The sequence below is a fragment of the Rhamphochromis longiceps genome, linkage group LG22, assembly GCF_057381845.1.
Source record: "Rhamphochromis longiceps isolate RC_006_pf linkage group LG22, R_longiceps_female_GT1.1, whole genome shotgun sequence".
Lineage (NCBI taxonomy): Eukaryota > Metazoa > Chordata > Actinopteri > Cichliformes > Cichlidae > Rhamphochromis > Rhamphochromis longiceps.
The window spans coordinates 6791328-6809877 of record NC_140577.1 but is presented as its reverse complement, the minus strand read 5'-3'; the positions used below and the strand labels follow the sequence as shown (position 1 = coordinate 6809877).

At 41.1% G+C, this 18550-nt stretch overlaps 1 protein-coding gene across 4 annotated transcripts in view; it reads right to left on the bottom strand.

The window, feature by feature from the left end:
- Positions 1 to 3071, bottom strand: part of cica (capicua transcriptional repressor a) — a 53014-nt gene extending 49943 nt beyond the window's left edge. For all 4 annotated transcript variants that reach the window (XM_085397068.1, XM_085397071.1, XM_085397073.1 and 1 more), the window contains exon 1: positions 2898 to 3071. The gene's annotated coding sequence lies outside the window, so the exon portion shown is untranslated. The remainder of the gene's footprint in view (positions 1 to 2897) is intronic.
- Positions 3072 to 18550: the final 15479 nt, after the last annotated feature.

The window sequence follows — 18550 nt, the reverse complement described above, 5'->3', positions numbered from 1 at the left end:
TGAGTGCCGCCTGTCTCAAGGCCACACGCACATATACACACACATCACACAAAGCAAACATCTATGTGCTGATAGCTGATAGTGCACACGGAGAGGTTGAGAGCTCATAGCCATCACTGGCCTCTATGTAAATCCCTATTTAGGACAGACAACTGTACAGCAGACACCATAAAATAATTTGGCAGCTGGCCTTACTTGGTCACGATAGAGGTATGCTACATGTGTTTACTCAGTAGTGCACTGTGTACAACAGCTGGTATCAGAGTCATGGGCCATACGATAAGAGCTTAAAGGCAAACTGACACAACACACAGTAACCTCAGTGAAATATGGTGCAAGGGAGTCCATATGGGAGGTAAAGTAGGTCTGTGGCTTTAATGTTTCACATTCATGTAATCATCAGACGCACATAAAGAGCGGGGTAACAAGTTCAGTCGTAATTTACTTGCAGAATAGCATTTGAGCTGTTGTGAATACCCACTGTAGGCCCCATGGAGCTGATATAAGTCATACGAGAGAAAGAGAAAAACATGACTGACGGATCATTTAGTCTGAATAGGCGTCTGTTCAAGTGTAAGCCACTTTTCTACCATAACTGTGCCAAAATCATTATGAAATCACGCATGAACTGAATCATAGGGTGATTTTTACTTTACTTTAATCGATATAAAACATTCCCAGTCTTATCAGAAATTACCCCAAACAAGGTTGTCCTAGCTTGGAAAGAGTCTTGAGGAGGGGTGTATGCATACCAGTGCATGTAAAAGCACCATGGGTCCAAGTATAGGAAAGGAAATTAATCTGTGTTACACTGAACCATTTTTCATTTTTTTTTCTAGGCATTTTATACACTGAAATAGATATCCTGCAAGTAGTTAAAATATATTTTAATGAAACTAGAAGTGCATGGAGGTTATGAGAGAGTTTGAAAATGCAGGTGTTTACAATACAATCATGGTTATCATGACTTGTCTAGTACATATATTCCTTGTGCACACAAAACGTTATGTCCTCAATAACATTTATGCCAACACTGCCATAAACCTCACTACAATATGTGGCAAGGATCTCTAATGTCAAGCTGTGACCTTTTAGAGACACCGGTCCCTTATGATGTCTTCAATGTGTAATATCCTTTAGTTTTCTTATATGCAGAGCCTATGATTAAAGTTCATATCAGGATCACTACAAAACTACAATAACAACAGGGCAGGTCATATGTATAAGCATAATATGATAGAAGACACCTGCAGCTTTGGATTATACTGGTTAAAAAAGAACTACACATTATTGATATTTAATTTTCAAAATCATGGTTTTTGTGACCCTTCTAGGACATATATTCCCCATACATACAAAACTGTATGCCCTACAGGATGTTTATGGTCACACTTAGTGTTTACTATTAGAAGCTGCGAGAGATTATAGTGTCAAGAGGTGAACTCTTACAGATATTTTGGCTCTCGTAACCAGATTTAATTAACCCGCATTGTAATAAATGATATCCGATAGTGTTCTTACATTGCACAGCACGTCTACAAAGTTATTTGGGCAGGGTAGGCCAATACTAAAATAAGAAGCAATGCTATCAGACAAATGCATCTATAATTTTGTTTACTATACATTGACTTTTCTCGCAAATTAATGAAAACCAAAATACCTATGAATGGAGATGGGCATGAGAGTCTGTAATACTAAAAATAATATAAAATAGAATAATTCACCTATTATTTACCATATTACAATGCATGCATTACTGACATGTTCATTTTCTTAAATACTGAGGTTATTGTGGCACCTCAAGTACACTCCTAGTAAGTGTGCATACAAAAATGTAATATCTATGACAATATAGACAGAGTGAACTTTCAGTCTCTTCTAAGTGCGTTTCTAATCCACATTTAGTGGACAGATATCTAAAAGTTTTTTTCAAGTTCATAACAGGCTTACTACAGAGCTGTAATGACGATAGGGCAGGTCAATATATGCATAATCATAAACCCGAGCAGATAACAGCTGTTAACTTTACCAAGACAAGGCCCCAGAGCACAAAATGCAAACAACAAGCGGTGATGTCACCTCTGCTTTAGCTGGATAGTGCCGTGTCAAGCCCTCGTAGTACCGCGATTACTACCAGTTTTACTCCAAACACTGCAGGCCGTGGCGTGCACCGACCAGGCCTCAACTAAACACACAAGGCCTCTTGGAAATCCTCTACTCACCGTAACCGGGAAATAACCGGTTTAACGGGCATACTGACCCTTAATGCCACCATATATGGCCCATATCTGCCAGCTTACACGACCTTAAATCGACAAACAGCTACACAAAGTCGCTTGTTTGGCCCATCCGAAAGTGACAACCATGTGAAAATATAGCTGAAGCTGCCAGGATAATTTAGTATTCACCCTCGTCGTTATTAGCATAATTGCAGCCGTGTTACATGGGGTGGTTTGAGGGGGGTTAGTGTCAGTGTGTTGCCACAAACTAGCCCAAGGGGAGAAAAAAAAGGCCTCTACAAGCGCTTTAAAACCACATATCAATCCAAATGGCCACGCTGATTTAATAAAAAACAGGAAGAAAGCATGACAAGCGAGGAGTTTTCGAGGTTTTTCGTAAATAAGCGCTGTTTCTGGAAAGTCCAACGGCTGTTATGGCGTTCTATTTTCTCGTGGAAAAGTTTCAGGCTCACTATGCCTAAGCCGCACCGCTCCCTGTTTTTTTTCTCGCAGAAGACACCCATTCCGGTCTCTTCGCAGGCCACCCAGATATCGCAAACTGTGCTGATCAGCTCCTCTGCTAATACTGTTTGTGGTAAACATGAACAACGTTAGCAAACGCACAACAAGCCCCACTGCAGTGCTGCAGGAGAAGATTTGTAGGCAGCCTGTACTCACCAGAGCTCATGTATAGTACCCCGGTGTGTTTCTCTGATGAGTTTGCTGGGTAAAATAGGGCAGGGTGTCCAGTCGTCCGCAGCTGCCAGTTAGCGGCCGTTCATGTTTCTCCGGCAAAGCAACTTAAAAGGAGGAAAAACTACTGCCCTGTACATTCTACACTACAGTCGCAAAATGGTGAATGAAGCCCCAAAGCCTTGACAACCAGCCCGTCCGACCAATCGCGGAACACGAACGCGTACAGTAGCCAATAGGATGCCGCGTAAGGCGAGTAGGGGCGAGGCCGCACGTCAAAGTAAATTTGATTGACGGCGCATCGTGGCCAATCACAGTGTGGGAAAACACAGAACAGCTGTTCGGAGAGCAAGGCTGCTGCGTCCAATAGAGCTGCTATGTGGGTATGTCTGCGACTCTATACAGGCACGCAGGACGGGACTGAAACCTTTCTCTCCTCCTGCCTTTATTTATTTATTTATTTATCGTTTACATTTGGCTATAAACATTAATGCAGAAAAATGGGCTGTGGCTTGTCAAACTAAAGGTTAGACTTTCTTTTAGTGGACAGTGAAGAAAAAAATCACTGCCATGGCATTATCAGATTTAATAAAGATCAAAATGTCAGGTCACCAGCTTCAGCTCATAGTTTCTAAAGCAGATTTAGTACGCTTCGTTAGCTGCATGTGTGCTATTTATGTATATGCATGTGTTCCCATGTGTTGCACAGCTGCACTGTGATCCATGTAAGCCACAGGTTGAGTGTAGTTTCAACAGGAGCCACACAGAAAAAAACACCAACTCCCAAATTCTCATGCTTTCTCTCTCTTCCCTTCTTCCATTCTTCTTTCACCCTCTAAGCAAATCAGAAGCGCTCTAAAAAGCACAGTGCCCCTTTGTCCCGCCTCCTCAGCCAATCAGGACAGCCACTGGAGGCTATACGTCACCAGAGCCATCTGTTATTGGCTGAGAGGCCCGAGGTCTGCAGGCCAATGACCGAGTGGTGTGGTGAGGTCATTATGCTTGTTGCCATCAGCTTGGCCAAACAGAAGGAGTGAAACCCCAGTGAGTAAGTTAGTCCAAACATGGGATTATGGCTCCTGAGAGAGTGACCCATATACACTGTGGGCCTCCCTGCACAAACACACACATACACTGTGGGAGATGTTTGCAGGAGCATATACCCTGAGGAATACAGCACAACACGGAACGTGATGGAAGCACAGAGGCATAGTTTCCTAAGACACTAATGGCGTTGCTGTGTAGCAGTGCGGCACGCCGTTTCTATAGCTTACAGGCACAGATGGCGAGCATGGTCAGTGATGATACAGAGCTGGCTGGCTGGCTGGTTGCGGCATTGCAGTCTGTCTGGCGCACTCACACGCACATGTACACACAGGCGAGCGGGCACGCTTCCATAGCTACACACAACTGGGCACACACATAAACACAGGCACCTACACACACAGCAGGCGCAGTGAAGTTATAACATGCCTGGGCGTTACATAAGCTGTGCGTGATTGTAGCACACACACATATATACGCACCGACTTTTGTGTGTGTACAGCCTCTTCGAGCATGCAAACAGGCACTGTTGCACATACAACAAACAGAACACAGGTTTATTCTAAGTGTTAGGTTGCACACGCATGCTCGGGCTTAGCTTTCATGTATTAACTGTACACATATGAAGAACCTGTGACTCGCAAATCAGATACACACACACACTTAAGAGTGAGTGGGATCTCCAGACATCAACACCCTGTATAGTGAAGCACTGCAGTCTCTTCCTCTGCTCATTCACTGTAGACAAGTGTGTATTCAAGAAATGTAGGGCGAGTAGCAACTTTGAGGGGTGGCTGGTTTCGTAAGGCGCCGTCGAGAGACATTAGAGTGAGATGGAAACCCGAGATTTAAGTCTCTGCAATGCTTAGAGTGAGGTTGGAAATCAAAATGTGAAGGAAAGGTGGAAGTGAGACAGGTGGAGTGAATAAAGAAGGACAGGAGACTGCAAAGAGAGGGGGAAGGGAGACAAAGAGACAGGTATAAATCATGTAAGAAAAAAAAAGAAATTGTTGGACAGCTTCTCAGACTGAGAACGGCTGTTTGTCGCAGAAGTCGAGCTGCTTGTGAATGAGCGGCATAAATCTGGACGGTATTAGCACCTCTGAGCACTTTCTAAGAATGAGACGGAGAGCTGTGGCTAAGCCCCCCCAATCCCATTCACTTTACACTAAATGCATTATGGCCACTTAGCTGCTAAACAGCTCCAGGGACCCTGCACTGTGCCTGACCCAACACTCTAAAATGCTCTAATTCAAGTGTGTGTGTGTTTTAAAAAAAGAAACAATTCGCCAGTGAGATGAGTCCAGCACTTCTCTTCTCCAACCCTGCCCAGCATTTTGAAGTTGAATAGGTGTACAGTAGATTTAACAGCCTGCACTTGTGGTGTGAGTAATACAATCTGACACGAGTGTGGAGTCACTTATAGATAATGCATGTATAATTATCTACAAAAGCCTGCAAAACTTGAAATAACTCTCCAGTCTAAGATGAATAAGGTTGTCCCCAAATATGTGGAAATACTCCACATCACACAGTACAATAACCTTTTAAATAAACAAAAAGACATTTCAGCTATGCGCCGAGTGATATTACCTCAGCCTGCAGCTTATCAACTACCATTTCATTTGAATTTCATGGGTTAACATGACGCTAACCCTCCTTTTTGTAAACTGCCTAACTTGGATAACCCTAAACCTGACTTTAAGGCTTGGTTGAACATAAGTAGAAAATATCATAGTAGTTAATGATGTATTACTTCTGTATACCGAGTACTGCAATACTCAGTGCACTGCAGGATAATCATCTCAGGCAGACTTAAAAGGAGATTAATGTCTTTCAGCAGAAAAGTTATCATTGAATTAAAAGCAGTGTTGGGGCTATTATTTAAAAAAAAAAGAAAAAGCAATGTATCACACATTACTTAATTACTCCCTGAAGAAAGTAATTTGTTACACAGCTCACTGCATTATTTTCTGGTACATTGTGACATGTCCTAAAATTTATTGTCACATATTTAACAGTATAAACCTCAGACTAGCGTCCCACACACTGACGCAAATGAATATGCTGATGACACACCTCTGACCTTTCTTTTAGCGTTTGAACTTAGAGCTGACAACACAAAGTAATGTTGCAAACCAGCTCAAAGAGACTTCAAAGTGTTCATGCAATGTGTTTCTTGAGTAGAAACATGCACAGGTAGAAATGGAGGTTACAGTGCTGTAAACCTGTCTTTGTTATCTGCTGAAGATCAGGATCTGGCTGCAGGCCTAGGGTCAGCATACACTCGCTCCTGGTTCTCTGCTAGCTCTGCATTAGCACGCTTCATGTGCAGATGTTTGCAAACAGCTGTATTAGCAGTATATTGAATATATTTTTGTCCTCAATTCAGCCTCCTTGTGCCTTTTTTAGTTTGTTTTTGTAATAAAAATAAATTTAATGACCACATTTGCACTCCACAACAGGTGTGGACTACAACACCATTTTTTCTTGCCTGCACACAAGCTAAAATAAGCTGACTGTACCGTCACCTTTGATGGTTTTTGTTTGTCCTTTTTAGAACAGTTTAAAGCAAATACATAAATGACTTAAATATGATTAATTGACCAAAAATAAAAAATAAATAAATAAAAAGTTGAAATAAATCATTAAAATGATGACCAACAACTGAAATCAATAGCTAATACTAATGATTACAGAAAGTCAGAAAGTCTCTGTAGTATGCATAAGCAGCTGAATCTGTTAGCTTACAGTATGGATAAAAAAGTAAAATAGTTTGATAAAATTAACAAAAAACAACTGAAGTTATACCTCTGACCGCTGACGGTGTTAGCCTACAGTATGTATACACAATAAATTGTTAGTTAAACATACTGATTGAACTGAACAAAGAAAGTTGATCATTTTTAAGTAAAACTATGGTTAGCAGTTGACATCAAATAGGCAAAACAGTTAGCCAAACAAGAAAAAAGTCATAAATTAGTGCAGCATTAGCTGAATAGCTTGCAGTTACAATATCTAACAAAAGGGTAGATGTTAATAGCTAAAATATTATGCTATACAGTTATTGGGGTGAGCAGTTGTAACAACTACAATTATAGATTAAACCTTTGCTGTAATCATTAGCTAAAATCAGGTTAAACAGATAACCTGTTTAGCTAACAGATAATACTGTTAGCTAAACAGACCTGACAGCTTGCAGAAAAGTAGCTACATAGCTGGCTGAAAAATCCAAAATCATTAACTAATGTTGAAGCTAACACTTACAGTTCTTAGTATGGATAAAGAAAGTAAACTGCAGGCTAAATATAACAGATAAACTAGAACTATTGACATTTTTTTCAAAATAAGCACTGCCTGTCTGGTGAAATCTAAAAATAGATATTAAAGAATTTTTTCCAAGGTCAAATCAGTCTTTCTGCTTTCATTTCAAACTGTGTTGTTATAAAACATTCTGTCATTTTGCATCCATCCTTAAAATTACTGCCATCTTGTGGCAGCAGTTGGCTATTGTTTCTGGAAGCAGGCTTAACTCTGCTTTATGGGGCCACTGGAATCTTTAGCTTCCTTTGATTTCATGGACATCTGTGTGTCCTGTAAACAACAGCTGGACCCTGTCAAGCTAAGAACCCAGCAGGTTTGATGTGAAACCAATGGGGGACCAATGTGCTAGACAAACTACTGCTCTGGTTTCACTGCTCTGAGATCAGTTTCCATCAGTGGCCGTGTGGGAACAGAAGTAAATGACTGTGACTTATCAACTTCACAGATAAGTTTCCTCATATGAACCACCTTGACCAACGTGTGATTTAGAAAAGTCAGAGATGTAGGCTCCGCACTTTCAGGTTAGTATTTATGAGAAATCATTTGATTGACAGACAGTTTAACCAGCTGTTTTGTCAACACAGCACCTTCATTTTTAATTAAGATTTTAATCCTCCTGTACGTATTGACAGTCAGTGTTAGATAGTGGACAAACTTTTTAATTCATCAGTAATTCTTTTGTCATTAAACAAGGTGTAGGTATATTTTTCTGAGCTCATTAAAACCTGTTTTTAAAGATAAGTGGTCTTCACAAAGCAGCCCGGGCAAATATATGATTTTATAGAATATAATGCATTATTAAACAGTATATGAAGCATTTAAATTCAGCTCAACCTTTAACACCTACAGCAGTAATCCATATAACACTGATGGGGAACAATGTTCTGCAGAATACTCTTGATACTTTAAGTGCAATTTGCACATAATGCAGATTTATGTGTAGTAAGGTGGTTTCATTGCTACTTTTATTAAAGGAGTGCTTCTAAAAATTCCTCCATCACTCTTCATTGTCACCTAATAACAAATATTTAGATGACATCTATATAAGTAATAGTATTTCTCAACTCTATAAGATGTTCTCTTTTTGGAGGGGGTTGAGGTCGTCTCTGTTTGCGTTTCTGTAAAAGTCACAGCATGCCACCTTGAGCAAGAATATGTATTCTTAACATAAACATATACAAGCATGTATCTAAATGAAGCTTATGCGTAAGTTCAATAAGGAAGAGCTGTAATCAGTCATCCGCCTGCTTTCCTGGGTGTTCGAGCTGCTTGTCTTCATCACTTCCACTTTCCCACGCTTGCAAACTCAATCATTACTCTACTCCAGTCTTTTTCTTGCCCACCGTCTGTGAGCCAATCAGCCGCTATTCTGTCTACTGTAAATCTCACTGCTTTTCTATCATCCCCCCTTCATCTTCATTACCACCATCTAGACTCTGAGGTTCCTAATTCCTATCATTGTTGGTCTCCAGCCTGCTATGATGGGTCAACTGACTTTAATCATCAAACAGCATAATAATAGACAAATTGTTTATCTCAATACATCGTGTTCATTACTTCCATAAGGAAAATCGTGAAAAGCTGTTTTCTTATCTGCTGTTTCTGAGTTCAGGTACTAAGTTTAACTCTCGTGCACACCCTGTGTGATAAATGTTTTTACTGAGCAGGCTTAGTTTGTTTCTGAATTTGCTGTCACAGTTGAGCTGTTTTCATTTCCACTGACACATCATGAATATGAGGGTTTTGTTCCTCCCTGTCTGTTAATGTTGCTTCAGGGCTTGACTCATACTCTCTAACAGGCAGAGACGCCGGATGACTCCAGGCCTGCTATTTACAAAAAATGTAAAACTTCATTTAAAAGGCCTCACATGTTGTATGCTTGCCTCACTTCTGTCATACAATTGATACCACACGCTTTTTGTGCCAGCAGCCGAAACATTAAACTTCACTGCGACTTGGCTTGTATAATACAACGACTCCCACTTCACTTCATTTTGCATATTTCTCTTATGTAAGTGCATTACAAGTATTGGTTTGCATATTTAAATAACACAAACTATCAAACCCACCACAGTGACCACACAATGACCACAGTCTCTTACTCTCGATGTTGCAATAATCATCAGAAATGAAGCAAAAGAAAACTATTTTTAACTATAAAGGCTGTGAATCAGTGTTGCCCACACACAGCTACGCTGACAGATTAGTTGGACGTGATTGGACATAAAACAATGAATGGAAATCTCACAGATAAAGCTGGTGGACACACACAGTATCTGCAGCAGCCGTCTCTGCTCAGTAGATGGTGCCATCTCTCCTGTGAATAAACCCGGAGGCTTTGGTGCAAGTCATCTTTGATGCTCCCGATTCTTTGGCTCATGGCTAGAAGATGAGCGTTGGATCAAAATGTTGGTAAAGCTGAGACCTTTTGTGTGATATAATTTGTTTTGACCAGCCACTTACCCCACATGGTGATATTTTACTATTTAATTTAGCACAGGGAGGGATAATGGGATGGAGATGGAGCTGCCAGGCAGGAGGAAGAAAAGAAGACCAAAGAGAAGATTCATGGATGTAGTGAAGGACATGCAGAGGGTTGGCGTGACAGGATACTGAGGACGGAGTGGGATGGAGACAGACGACCTGCTGTGGCAAGCAGCAGAGAGAAGATTTAATTTCACCGCTTACTCCGTTTCATCATTTGAGATTTGTATTTTCTTACAGTTTTTCTCAGTTGCTATGAAACATTTCTTAGAACTTTTCTCAGTCTTCTCAAAGCTTTAAACATAAAACCTTGTTTTCAAAATACTTTAACCTCTTGTGAGGCAAACCCTCACAGTTCAGAACTACACATGAATCTTCAGATCACACGCACGACCATAAAAATATAAACACCATTCAGCATTCATGACACGCTGCATAAAAAAAATTAAAAACAGTGTTCTTGACACGTAACTCTGGTCTTTCCAGACTCGTGGTTGTTTTATAATCCTACAAAAATGATAAAGTATGAAATAAAAACAGAAATCCAGAAACAGGGAGGTGGCAGTCCTCCACTGCCACCTCCCTCCTCCTCCAGTATCATGTAACATCGCAGTACAACAGAGGTTCAAGATCATGGTGGCTTATTTTAAATTCTTTTATGTGTCACACTGTAATTTACGTGTGAAAGCAGATGGGTCATCCAACATAACTATATGTTATACAAGTATGAATCAAGTGCACACAAGGTTGAATGAAGGAAATGTGGAGCCGGTAAACCACAGTTTAAGACAAAGAAGTCTGATGGTGTATTATTTTCTTTGAAAGTACAAGTGTTGGGTCCATTCCCGTTTCTAGTTTGCATTTTTTGTAGAATTGCAAGACAATCACTTTTTGAAGGATCTGGACTCAAAATGCAGGACACCAGAATAAAGGTTTAACAGGCTTATTGAAGATAGAGTCATCTTGAGAGGTATTTCGTCCGCAGCTTTTCTTTTCTCGTTTCACCACACGGGCTGGCAGAGATGAGGAAACATCCACAGCAGAGCCGAACTACACATCGACCTGGCATCGACGGAGGGGACTCTTCAGCCTTAAAGAGCAGGCAGGTAATCACTGGATTGCAGACAGTTGGATGATTGTGGATGATACGAAACAGCTTCCAGGTGTGTAGCCAGAGTAACCATGGGAACAAACGCCATCTCTGAAACACACAAGCAGGTTAAGAGACAAACCCACACTCACTCTCACACAGAGAGAGGAAAGAGATGCAGATTGCCACAGGAGGACAAGAGGACTGTGACACACATGAGGTTTCAAGTGTTGAGTTACACATACAGAAGTTTACTAAAATCTGCTCAGCTTTTCAGAATTCATGAGACAGTTAAAATCCAAGAAGAGCCTCTGTCCACTCAGATGAGGACCTATTTATGTTGGAAACATTGGGAAATACTGCTCTCTTTGCTTCTCGAGCCACAACCTTTGAGATGCATTGTTTTACATCCTGAAGCCCTATCAGATCACCTTTTGCTGGAGAGACACAGAGACATCAGCAGATCAGAGTGAGCTTTATATCCAAACACCTACAAAGTCCTGAGGTGTCTACACAAAGCTGACAAATTAAGAATCTCAAAGACACTAACATCTCTCAGTGTTTCAAACACACACTCAAAATAAAAGCTCCTTTTATTTTCATGGTTATTTTCCCTCATAACCATGAAGCAATAATTCAGAGGAAATGCATGAAAATCAAAGGTGTATGCATTCAACAAAAGATTAAACAGGGTCTGCAATTTGTGTCTAATGAGCTGAAAACCATTTAAAGTCTTGTCAGAAGAGGGGTTGATTCACTACATTAGCTTAAATCACCGAGGTTTTGGTTCACACAAAGTGATTTGGGGCTTTTGCAGTTCACAAAAACACTAATACTTGAGTATCTTCTTCTCATTTAGGTCCAGGGTAGTAACTCGACAGCAACCCCTCTCTGGCTAATCTGTCGAGCTGAGCTGTTGGATGAGAACATGTTGAGCCAGCAGCAGACCCGAGCAGCCGGTACTGGACGCTCTCATCTTGTGACTCTCGCAAATAATGAGTCCTCATTACTCACATGAGCCATGAGGACAATTTGTCACCAGTAATACACTCAAACACCTTCTGCGGTTCAGGTATGCATCAGGGAGCATGTGATCTTCTACACACGCTGACCTGCACTAAGCCAACTTCACTGAGATCTATTTAAATCAGTCTGGATTGATTCTGAGAGGGCAACGCTCTTTAAATCACCCCTAGATACATACTAACAGCTCATTTTGCATTTCACTCTGGATTAGGGCAGGGCTGTCAAACTCATTTCAGTTGGTGGGTCACAAATTACAGCCCAAAACAACTGCTTCACAACCCACCTGTCTTTAAATTTAAAAGAGAACAAGTGAACATTCATATTTAATAAACTATTCATTTAAAAAGCAGATGATGAACAGCAAAGAGAACATTTTCACAGGGCTCTCTGCAGTCCTGTGAAACACTAACCCCATGACAAGTTCATTGTAGGGTGTCTTACTCTCTCATGTGCTTACATTTATTAAGGTTATTACCAACATAAGGCAGTCTTGTCAGGGGAGGCCAGTGCCTCCCCACCCCTATGGTGGCTCCCCTGGTCAGTTGCTTCCAGGTGCTGGTAATCAAATGCATTTGGTTAGTTGAGCGTTAGTAAGTGTGAGCATCTACTTTAAAGCAGACTGTCACCTCTGAAGGGGAGCATTCAGGTGTGTTAACACAAAGCCATAATCTTCCTGGAACAAAATTCACCCCAGGAGCCACATCTCAGACTCTACAGGCCTCAGTCAGCATGTTAAAAGCCTCTTCTGTCTATAAAGAATACAGTATGTATGTATGCAAAGCCACATCTGAGCAAACCACAAGACTTCTGGTAAAATGTCCTTTGCACAGGCGAGACCAAACACGTCATGCTAACCATAAAGCACAGGGGTGGAGGGGTGATTATTTGGGCTGATTTTCAAACCATCTGAAGGTGTGACTTTTGTCCTGCAGATGCAAGTCTGAGTCTTGCCCTGTCGAGGAGGCTCTTCTATGTTGTGCCATGCGTTTATAGGGAGTGGCTCTCTGGTTTCTACAGTCAATGTAGAAGTCCAAGCATTCCTCACTGCACGGCATACCCCGTGTCGTGGAGTTTTGTCCTTGGGATGAACCAGTTGTTGTCTGAGGGTGTGGCTGAGTCTGAAGTGCACTGGGATGTTGTTCTTGGAGAAAATTCTCTCGAGTTTCTCTGACAAACCTGCTACATAAGTAAAGGCTGTTATGTTTGTCATCCTGTTTTTCTATTGCTAATGTCTGTTTCCTGTGTATTCAAACAACGTAAAGAAGTCCAGTCATCCTCTTTCAAGCTCCTAAGACCACGAAGTACTACAAGGACCTGGAAAAAATGAAAAAGAGGGGAGGGACATAAAATATTCCAAATGTTTCTTGAATTGTCAGCACAAGTGTATATGTGTATCTATCCACCCATTCACTTGCGCTTTTCCTTTTCAGGGTCACTGGAGCCTATGGGAGCTATCTTAGGGCGAGAGGCAGGGTATGCTCTGGACAGGTCGCTAGTCTGTCACAGGGCTAAACATTCGTACTCACATTCACTCACACCGATGGGCAATTCAGATTTTTCAATTAACCCATTCCCACTAACTGCATGTCTTTTGGACCACAGGAGGAAACCAGGCAGAACATGCAAACTCCACACAGAAAGACCCTGGCCTGATGGTGGAATTGAACTCAGGACCTTCTTGCTGTGAGGCAACAGTGCTAACCGTGCCACCATGCTGCCCGTGTGTCACGTGTGGAGGATCTGGAAAAAAGGAAAAAGAGGGGAGGGATATAAAATATGGGAGAGTTTGGTTTCACTTTTTTCTGTTAATATTTGGATATTTTTCTTGCATTATCATTTTTTGATGAGAAAAGCAGAATAAAACGTGCAAATTAGCTTCATTTATAGTTTGTTATACTCCTTCCCTCTAATACAAATATTTCATTTCTAACTCTGAGTGTAAGTGCATAATTTAATAATAAGTGTTTCTGCTCACAAATGTCCACGAGCACAGACATGCACGCAAAAACTGCGTGACTCCTCGCTGGCTGTAACTCACCGCGCGTGTTCACCTGGAACGTCCTCTAAGAAGACGTGTGACCATTCTGATAGCCGTCTGTGTCTGCAGGTGAATGAGTGAAGCTACATAAACAGTTAAATTAGCATAGCTTACCAGCCGTAAACCCGACAACAACACAGTGGGTGAGGGTCGGAGGGGGGGTCGCTTGACATTCTAACTTTAAAGGAAGGATTTTAACAGTATTTGCTGTGGGTTAAAGCAGTGGACCAGCAGGCTACATGTTTGAATCCAAACAAGTTTCACTCAATCCCAACAACTGAGGATCGCCATTGTATAGCGGTCGCTAGGGTAACGTCACGTCGCCGTCATATCGGATGTGGGCGGGGCTTAGCGCTAGAATCCCTTTGATCCTTTCATGTCTTGTGTGACATCACCTTGGTAAAAGTCTATAAATAGAACCATTTGCACAGGGTTAGTCACAAGGTAAGTTTAGTAAGAGGGAGTAAGAGGCATTAATGTCTGAGACACAAACTCAGCAACTTACACAAAATTCAGAATCAAGTCCAGATTGTAAAAAAGTTATATCATTTGAAAATATGAATTCTGCCATTGAAACAACCGATGCGATTCAAAGCTGCGCCACTGAAGACGACTCTGAATGTAGTGTCGTCCCTGGCGTAAACATTTTACGGAGCGACGAGGGGAAATCGAAGCACTGTGTGTGCTGCCCTCAGTCATGCAACCAGCAACAGAATCCGGGGGATCCAGAGTCAGTTGATCTCCAGGAACCTCCGGTGTCAGAAGAACAGCTGCTCGTTAAAGAGCTAATAAATGCTGTTATTACACGTGCCTCCAAAGAGGCAAAGGTGTCGCCATCGGAAATGATTCAGCAGCGCCTCTTCACAGCTCTGTGGGCACAAGTTGAGCAAAAACCTCTCAAAATCACACACAGGGGGATTAAAAAACTTGAAAAGGTGATTTTTAAAGACATAACAAAGCGGCTTGACATTAGCCCTGATCTCGTGATCATTGCGCTAGCCGTAGGTCAGCCGTACCTAGAGGTGATCATTTCCATATTTGAAGATCACCTCTTCCGTAAAAAAAGCCTACTGGCAAGGTTCTTCTCGTGGTGCGTTAGAGCCGAGGATGACGAGGACGAACAAACTAAAGCCATGTCTGAAACACGTTTAGAAGAATTTAAAAGTAATATATTTCGGATACTGGAGAAAAAATCATCATCTGGCATTAGTGTCAGCGATTATGATGATGATGAAGAAGAACATGTGAGCGCACTCATTGATGCTGTGCTCACACGAGCTGCAAATAAATCGCACTACAGACCTTCTAAAAAACTCCACAGGTATCTGTTAAAACACGTGTTGTCTGACAACAGGATCAAAGATCTGCATATACATGAAAAAAAACTGAAAGATCTGGACAGGGCCATTTACCAAGAGCTACGTCAGAAAACATTCTGTAAAGAAAAACATTTACTGATGTTACTGAACGACGAGGACCCAGTGTTGAGAAAACTGACGGTCGATATCATTAAAAATCACCTGATCGACACTATGCAGAATCCAGCCCTGTGTGATGCTGAAGAGGCTGAAAATTACAGGTTATCTGTGGAAGCCTGTATCAAGAAGGTGGTGACACGTGTCAATAAAAATGCCAGTTCACCTTCCTCTACTGAAAAAGTTGATGCCATCACCCAACGGCTGTTCATAAAACTCTGGCCTAGACTTAAAAAAATCAAAGTTGATAATGTGATGTTCATCAGTGATATGGTTTACAGCTCTTTAATACAGAAATGGAAAGAGCCAGATGTCATACTGACATTCATGGAATTAGACCATGAATATGCAGATGATATAATTGTAAAGGTTTTCAAGGAGCATGCCATCACTGTATTGGAAAGTGAACATTTCATGACAAGCTTCTTTCTCTGTGCGGGTCATGCTGTATGGATCGCAGGCAGAAAATACTTGGTTACTGTTATGTAAGACCATAAAAGTAGATTCTGTTCATCTGGACGTAGCATTTTCAGTTTCAATTTATTTAACATCTAATCGAGTCATTTTAAAAACCCTTGACCGGTCGAGGCAGATGGCCGTTCCTCACTGAGCCTGGTTCTGCCGGAGTTTTCTCCCTGTTAAAAGGAAGTTTTTACTCCCCACCGTCGCCTAGTGCTTGCTCAGAGGGAATTGTCAAATTATTGGGGTTTTGTGCCATCTAATACACAACTTATCGTATTGGGCACTCTAAATGTATTTTTAATCAATAAAAAGATCCAAAAAAGATTATATTGTGAATTCTGCGTGTTTTCATTGTCACACAAATGTATACATTTTCAGCTTAGACTGAACGTGTTTGTTTGTCATTCCTTTCAAATCAAAGATTTTAGTAGCAACTATTGTATTAAAACATTGCACAGGCGTTTTACTCTGATTACACAAACCTTATGTAGGAGTAGGTCACAGATAAGAGGTACTAATTTGTAAATTTGACCTCTGACCTCACAGAGATCAAATGTGACAGGATATTTGTGCTGTAATTTTCAGACTGTAAGGATTATTTGTATGTAAACTATAATTTCATATTAAGAATCCACATCAACACATTCTCACTCTCAAAGTGTAAAATGTTACACTATAGGTGACAAATCGTCAGTATGTTACGCTTTTGGCCACCCAACATGTCCCTGTGTTACTTGTTCGGAAAAATGAGGAAACATGAGAACCATTTCGAATCAATCTACACGTGTATGTTTATTTTACTGTAATTGCTTTGGAAAACACTATCTAACACGATTAGGTTATGATACGGGTTAGGATTAAGGTTAAGGTTATGGCTGGAATACACAGCTGGAATGTGTATTACACCGGGAGCGTCATTCTATTGGATGTCATCCACAATCCGGCGCGTATCAAATAGATGCGGAAGGTTACCTTTCACGTGTCTATGGGACACCTCGGAGCGCGACTAATGGTCGGTATGTTACACGTCGGGAATGAGAACGGGCTGTCCACATATATTGGTATGTCATCTACTAAATTTTGCCAATACAAACAATGGCAGTAATGAATTAATTCATCAATATAATAATTAACATATATAAATATAAAAACACATTTACAAAAAAAAATTATTCACTGTCTACTTTAGCAGAAGGTTTCTAGCTGAAGATAGTTTAACCAGCTATTTTGCCAACACCTTCATTTTTATCATTTAGCATCATTTTAGAATATAATACATTACTGTAGATCAGGGGTCCCCAATCCCAGTCCGCGAGGGCCGGTGTCCCTGCAGGTTTCAGATCTCACCCTGGGTCAACACACCTGAATCACATGATTAGTTTGTTACCAGGCCTCTGGAGAACTTCAAGACGTGTTGAGAAGGTAATTTATCCATTTAAATCAGCTGTGGTGGATCAAGGACACATCTAAAACCTGCAGGAAACCAGCCCTCGCGGACTGGGATTGGGGACCCCTGCTGTAGCTCAAACAGCATATGAAGCATTTAAATTCAGACCAACCTTATAACCGTATAACACCGATGGGGAACAATGTGTTCTGCAGAATACTCTTGATACTTTAAGAGCAATTTGCCAATAATACAGATTCATGTGTAGTAAGGTGGTTTCATTGCTACTTTTATTAAAGGAGTGCTTCTAAAAATTGAGGTGGTCATCTCCGCTTGCATTTCTGTAAAAGCCACAGCATGCCACCTTGGATGAGAATATGCATTCTTAACATTTTGCTGTCACAGTTTAGCTGTTTTCATTTCCACTGACACATCAGCTCCTAAGACCACAATACTACTACCAAAGTACTACAAGGATCCGGAAAAAAGGACAGAGGGGGGATATAAAATATACCAAATGTTTCTTGAATTGTTAGCACAAGTGTATATGTGTATGTATCTAGTCGAGTTTATATGCAGTAGTGCTCACTTGTTTTCTTTCATTTTATTACTTAACTGTATTTCATGTAAGTCATTGATATTAAATATTGATTTTACAGAGGGGTGGTAAGAGTTTGGTTTGAGATTTTCCTGTTAATATTTGGATATTTTTCTTGCATTAACAATTTTTTGATTAGAAAAGCAGAATAAAATGTGCAAATTAGCTTCATTTATAGTTTGTTATACTCCTTCCCTCTAATACAAATATTTCATTTCTAACTCTGAGTGTAAGTGCATAATTTAATGATAAGTGTTTCTGCTCACAAATGTCCACGAGCACAGACATGCACGCAAAAACTGCGTGACTCCTCGCTGGCTGTAACTCACCGCGCGTGTTCACCTGGAACGTCCTCTAAGAAGACGTGTGACCATTCTGATAGCCGTCTGTGTCTGCAGGTGAATGAGTGAAGCTACATAAACAGTTAAATTAGCATAGCTTACCAGCCGTAAACCCGACAACAACACAGTGGGTGAGGGTCGGAGGGGGGGTCGCTTGACATTCTAACTTTAAAGGAAGGATTTTAACAGTATTAGTGTAACACACTTAGAGACAGTGTGCGCACCGCGGATGACGTCAGTGCGCACACTGTGTCTGAGGAGGATGTGCGGAAGTGCTTCAGGAAGGTGAACGCACGCAAAGCTACTGGTCCGGACGGGATTCCCGGCCGCGTCCTCAAGTCATGCGCGGCTCAGCTGGCTGGAGTGTTC